The 5,942-nt window shown below is 49.0% G+C and overlaps 1 long non-coding RNA gene across 1 annotated transcript; it reads left to right on the top strand.

Annotated features, from left to right (window-relative positions):
* Window positions 1-2,360: 2,360 nt before the first annotated feature.
* Window positions 2,361-4,558, top strand: LOC120369447. The gene is made up of 3 exons (XR_005583167.1): window positions 2,361-2,419; window positions 3,192-3,325; window positions 4,054-4,558. It is a non-coding gene; the product is annotated as an uncharacterized LOC120369447 (long non-coding RNA).
* The last annotated feature ends 1,384 nt before the right edge of the window (window positions 4,559-5,942 follow it).

Below are 5,942 nucleotides of genomic sequence, written 5' to 3'. Positions count from 1 at the left end.
AACTATTTGTACATTAAAAAAAATATTTTTGAACGCCCATCACTTAATACAGCAATTCTGGGGCCACATCCAAAATCAAAATCAATGCTCTTATTTGCTTTCCAGATTATTCCATTTACAGAATTAAAAAAGGAACTATCAGAGTTACTGTAATAACCCATAGACAGGAAGTCCCTTCTAAGAAAAATAATCAAAGTAAATGACCTTTCAAGGAATTTCTTACACATTTCATCATATTAACCCCACATACATCAAAATCTTCATTCATAGCAAGATTTAATTAATATATTTACATATATCTCGCCCCCCCATCAAAACCCTGATGTTGCTAACCATCCCAAATTTTGCAGGAACATTCCAATTTCCAGTTTCAATGGAACTGTTTTGCATTCTGCAGGGCTCACAAGATCACTGAAGAATAGCTGTAGGCCTCTGCAGCAGCATGTTGTCTAACAACAAAATGATGTTGCATTTTGACTTCATTGCTCTGAGTTGTGATGTCATGTCATACCCTGATGCTGCTGCATTGCAACTCTGAGATGAAGTCACAATATTTTCACACAGCAAAGCAATACTCTGTCAAAATGCATTGATGTTATGTTGTGATTTAATTTTTATTTGCAGTCATGTTGCATAACTTCATGCTTTAAGCTACAATATTACTTGTCACAACGATGCTGTCATGATCTCATCATATTAAGCTATGATATTGTTAGACTATGCCATGATACTGTTGCCCTTTGACTTTATTGCTTCATCAGCCTATGATATTGTAACGTCACATGGTTATGCAATAAAATTGCATTCCCAATTCATCATATTGATCTCTGTTGTCATCTGGTTCTACCATCAGGTAATGACACAATATTGTGATTTCACTACTTCGATGGCACAGTGCTAGCGTAATTTCATCACTCAAGCTACATCATTACATCCATTCATGTGATGTCCTCATATCACAGTCATACTGTTGACTTCATTTGAGCGGTGATGCTGTTATATGGCTTTGTGATGTAGCTATGTCATGATTTCATCATTTTGAGCTTTGATGTGTCCAATGATGGTGCATTTCTACTACACTGTGACAACCACATTCATCTGTGATGTTATGCATTGAACTTTTGTGCTTCAAGGTGTGATTTCATGATATCAAGTGCAAGTGTGATAAGCTGGTTTGCATCTTTATAGCTCTGAGCTGCAAGATCATCACTCCATGTGGTAGTGGAGTGAAATTATGTTTAGAATTCACAACTCTGAGATGTAACATCCTTATGTCCTATTGTGGCATCATGCAGACACACTGACATTTCATGTGCTTGAGTTGTGGTGTCCTCATATGTCATCCTGACATGATGCTCCTGTTTGTGATTTCACCTTTTGAAGGCCATCATTACATTTCATATCTATGTCACGACAAATCTAGCCTGCCCAGAGGTCAAAGTAACTTAAAGGACTTACCGGTACTCCAGAGTCCTGCGGAGGGGGAGGGACCTCAACTGGAAGAGGCGTGGCCTCTATCGGAAGAGGTGGGGCCTTTAAATCCTGGGGCTTTTAAATCAAGATTTAAAGGGCTCAGGGATTTGGCTGAAGCTAGGAGCCAGGCCCTTTAAATTAACCCCGGAGCTACCAGCTGCAGAGGCGGCTGGGAGCCCTAGGGTTTGGGCAGGGGTGAAAGTAATTTACATTTCTTACCCATATGGTCCAATCGCAAGCAACCCACCCACCTCTCCTATGTACTTCATGGATCCCTCCCATTGCATGACATAGATAGAGAAAATAAAGCTACTATTACTACTACCAGTACTGTCTGTAATAAAACTTTACTATTGGAATAAGCCTGAAAAAGTGAAAACTCACTGTCACATTTTTTTCTCTGTCTTCCCTCCTCCTCCTCCAGCCAAGCTGCCGATGCTAGGCTCTGTGCTTTCTCCCTGCCTGTCACTCAGCAGCTGTTGCAGAGGCTTCCCTTTAGCTTGCAGCAGGGAGACTGCCTCCTGCATAAGAACAGTTTAAACTCAGTTGTTCCCTGATGGTTCAGTCCCCAGGGTTAAGAGAGGTTTCTGGCATCTTTGTTAATTTTACTCCCAGTTATTGGGGGGGGGAGGGGGAGGAAGCTGTGTGTGACCATGGCTGGGGCAGTTCTTTTCTGCCCCCTGGATGAGGGGATCTCCAATACTACTAAAATACAATAATAGGGGCCGGTTGCTGGGGTCGGGGCAGTCGGCGGCAGGATGCAGCTGCATTGTTTGTGATACACACATTCATACATACACATACATACTGTATGTATGTGTATGAATGTGTCACAAACAATGCAGCTGCAGCCTGCCACCGACCAGCAGCGACCCCAGCAACCGGCCCCTGTGGGCTGCTGCCTGCAGAGAGCCAGCAGGTGCTGCTGGGCTGGGTCTGCCAAGGAGTAAGTAACCAAGGCAAAAACCACAGCCAGCCAGCCAGGGAGCGGCGGGGGGGGGGGGGGGGGGGAGGGAGGGGGGGGAGTGTAAGGGAAAGTCGGGGTGAATGAAGGACAACTGGAATAACCTTCATGAAATATACAAGATATTTAAAGAAAGTTTTATCAATTTCAGCCTCTGCACTCTGCAGGCAGGACAAAACAAAAAGAGATCTGAGATTGCACCCACTGTCCTAAGGACATTTCAGGTGTTTAAATCAATATAGAAAGAGGGTGGATTGGAATGAAAACTACTATTTCTTTCAAAGGAGGCACAATAATTTAGTTGAATATTAAGTTTTCCCCTCCAATCCCTTTGTGGTTTTGTCTATGGGGGCTATTTGCTTTCCCTGTAAATCTTTAGTTGCTTTAGCAAAACTGCTTTGCCCAAAATAAACCCTAATCATCATGACACATATTTCCACCATGTTCTCCATGTTTTTTGTGCTGTTTTTTTAAACAGTAACATTTCAAAGAGGATCTGCAAGCAGGTGGACATCACAACCATGATCCTCTGCTGGGGAGGGAATGGGATAGATTTGAACTTGGAAATGGTTCCTGATTTTGATTGTGTTTAGGAGATCCCCTCATCCCAGGGGCAGAAAAGAACTGCCCCTGCCATGGTCACACACACCCAACAACAACTGGGAGTGAAATTAACAAGGATGCCAGAAACGGCTCCTAACTCTGGGCACTGAACTGCACAGGGAACAGCTGAGTTTAAACTGTTCTTTTGCAGGCAGCAATAGCAGGCATCTCAGCCAGTCTACTGCAAGCTAGAGCCTAGAGGAAAACCCCTGCTGCGGGGAATGGGGAGGAATTCAGAGCCTTGTCTGCAGCCTGGCTGGAGGGGGACGAGAAACCAATGTGACAGTGAGTTTTCCCCTTCCACCTGCTTTTATTAGCTCAGGATTTAAGCTGTGCAGCCAAGTGCTTGTATTTGTTGTGTATATTAGTAGGAGAGATCCCCTCATCCCCCGGGGGCAGACAGGGACTGCCCTTTCCAAGGTCAAACACACTCTCCCCTCGACCCCCAGCTACTGTGAGTGAAATTAACAAGGAGGCCAGAAACCTAGCCCTGGGGGCTGAACCATCAGGGAACAGCTGAGTTTAAACTATTCTTATGCAGGGAGCAGGCTTCTCTTTCCCTCCCTCAGTCAGTCTCCTTTTCTTACCGGTCCTCCGTACTGGCGCGTACCAGCTTACTTTCACCTCTAAGCCTGCCACACACAGGCCTGAATAGGACCGTTTCGTAGCTTTCCCCCTCCTCCCCTTGCAGTTGAAGCACAGGTCCTATTGTGTAGCCTCCCCTGTGCTCTACCGTTACTCTGACCAGGTTGATCCTTTGCCTGGGCATACAGTCTGTCACCCTGTGTTGTACCCCTCTCTTCTATACCCCTCCATGCGGGAGGGGCCTTTTCCCTCCTGTTTAGCCCCCTTGCAGTACCTTTTATCCTGTGCCATGCCCCCCTCCTCCTGCTCTCCATGTGTTCCTAGGAATCCCCGAGGAAGCCCGTTGGCCCAGCCAGACATTAAAAACTATTTTTAAAGCAAAGTTGTGTGGGTTTAACGAGAGACCTTTCTCTTTACATTTTGCACAGATAAAGGCCACGCAGCCCTCTTGCCTCCCCAAGGAACACCTGCAGCTACTTCTGCTTAGAAGACAGCACCTGCTGCTTCTCTTTGCTGTTGCCACCAGCACCACATAGAAATTTCCCAGAATGCACTGTAGGACTGGCACGAGGAATAGGAGAAAGCTACTATGGCCTTTGAAAAGAGTATTGTTCCAATGCCTTTTCCAGAGACCTCTCTCAGGCTTGTGGGCAGAGAAAAAAGATTATCAAAGTAGGCTAATCATGGTGGCTTATGTGGATTGGAGAACTTCTCAGCAGAAATGCTCTTGGACGTTGGAGAAGTGGGGTAGAAGTGAAGAACCTACAGGCACTCTCATTCCGAAGTCTGGGAGGAGGCTGAGCTGAAGATGCTCTTGGTGGTGTCCTCCCTGAGCTCTGTGTGTATGTGTGTATAAAAGAAGAAGAGCTTAGTAACAGCCTTCCCCACTCCATGATCTTGAAAAGGAGCCTAGAAATAATATTGAGGATAAGATTTGCGTTGTTTGATTGCAAATCAGTTCAAAGTCTCTTGACCCAAGGACCTCTTGATGCCAGCTGGCAGACGGCACAAGGGTACATAGGTTTACAGGGATCCCAGGAGTTTGGGGTGCAGGAGAGGGCTCCAGGCTGGGGCCAAGGGATTCAGAGTGTGGGAGAGGGCTGCGGGTTGAGGCAGGCAGTTGGAGTGCATGAGGGGGTCAGGGCTCTAGGATAGGGTCAGGGATGAGGAGTTCAGGGTGTGGGAGGGGCCTCTGGCCTGGGGCAGGCGGTTGGAGTGCGAGGGGGGGGTGAGGGCTCTGGGCGGGGGGTGTGGGCTCTGGGCTGGGGCAAGGCATAATGCAGGAGGGCTGCAGGAGAGGGCTCCACGTTTGGGGGGGCTCAGTGGTGGGGGTTGAGGCCTGGGGGTGTGAGTGCTCTGGGCTGGGGGGCAGGCTCTGGGCTAGGGCCAGGTATGACAGCTTTGGGGTGCAGGAGGTGGCTCCAGGTTTGGGGAGCCTCACGGCTGGGGCAGGGGGTTGGGGCATGGGCTTACCTTGGGCAGCTCCCAGTCAGCAGCGCAGCAGAGCTAAGGCAGCTGACTGCCTGTCCTGACACTGCGGTGCGCTCACCTTGGAAGCGGCCAGCAGGTCTGACACTAGTAGGTGGGGGGGGGGGGGAGAGAGGCAGGAGGCACCGCACGCTGCTCTCACCTGCTGCAGGCACTGCCCCCCCCTCCAGCTCCCATTGGCTGGTTCCTGGCCAATGGGAGTGCAGAGCCGGTGCTCAGGGCAGGAGCAGTGCACAGAGCCCCGCCCCACCCCAGGAGCCAGACCTGCTGGCTGCTTCCAGGGCACAGCACAGCGCCAGGACAGGTAGGGACTACCCTGCCTTGGCTCCATAGCCCCACCGACCCAAACTTTAACGGCCCGGTTGGTGGTGCTGACTGGAGACGCCAGGGTCCCTTTTCGACCAAGCGTTCCAGTTGAGAGCCGGACACCTGGTCCTGCAGCTGGGGTCCAAGAGATTTCCAGGTATCCCAGGGTCCTTTTCTGGTCTATTACAGATAGGGTTGCCAATCCTCCAGGATTGGCCTGGAGCCTCCATAAATTGTAAAGATTATGGTATGTGATAAAATCTCCAAGAATATCTCCAACCAAAATTGGCAACCCTAATTACAAACCAATTTTTCTGTACTACCCACGCTGTGCTGCCAGCCACCCTGCCTGGAGCCCGCCCCCGAGCTGTGCCCCTCCTTCTTTCTGTTAAACTCCTCGCGCTGTTTCCGGCCTTGCGGCCACCGCTTATTTAACCGTTCCCGCTGATTGACACCCTATAGTCCCGCCTCACAGCAGCTTCCTCGCAGAAGGGAGCTAGACGAACATTAGCCCCGCCCCAGG

Source organism: Mauremys reevesii, linkage group 7 (genome assembly GCF_016161935.1).
Source record: "Mauremys reevesii isolate NIE-2019 linkage group 7, ASM1616193v1, whole genome shotgun sequence".
NCBI lineage: Eukaryota > Metazoa > Chordata > Testudines > Geoemydidae > Mauremys > Mauremys reevesii.
This window is presented reverse-complemented; position numbering and strand designations above follow the sequence as displayed.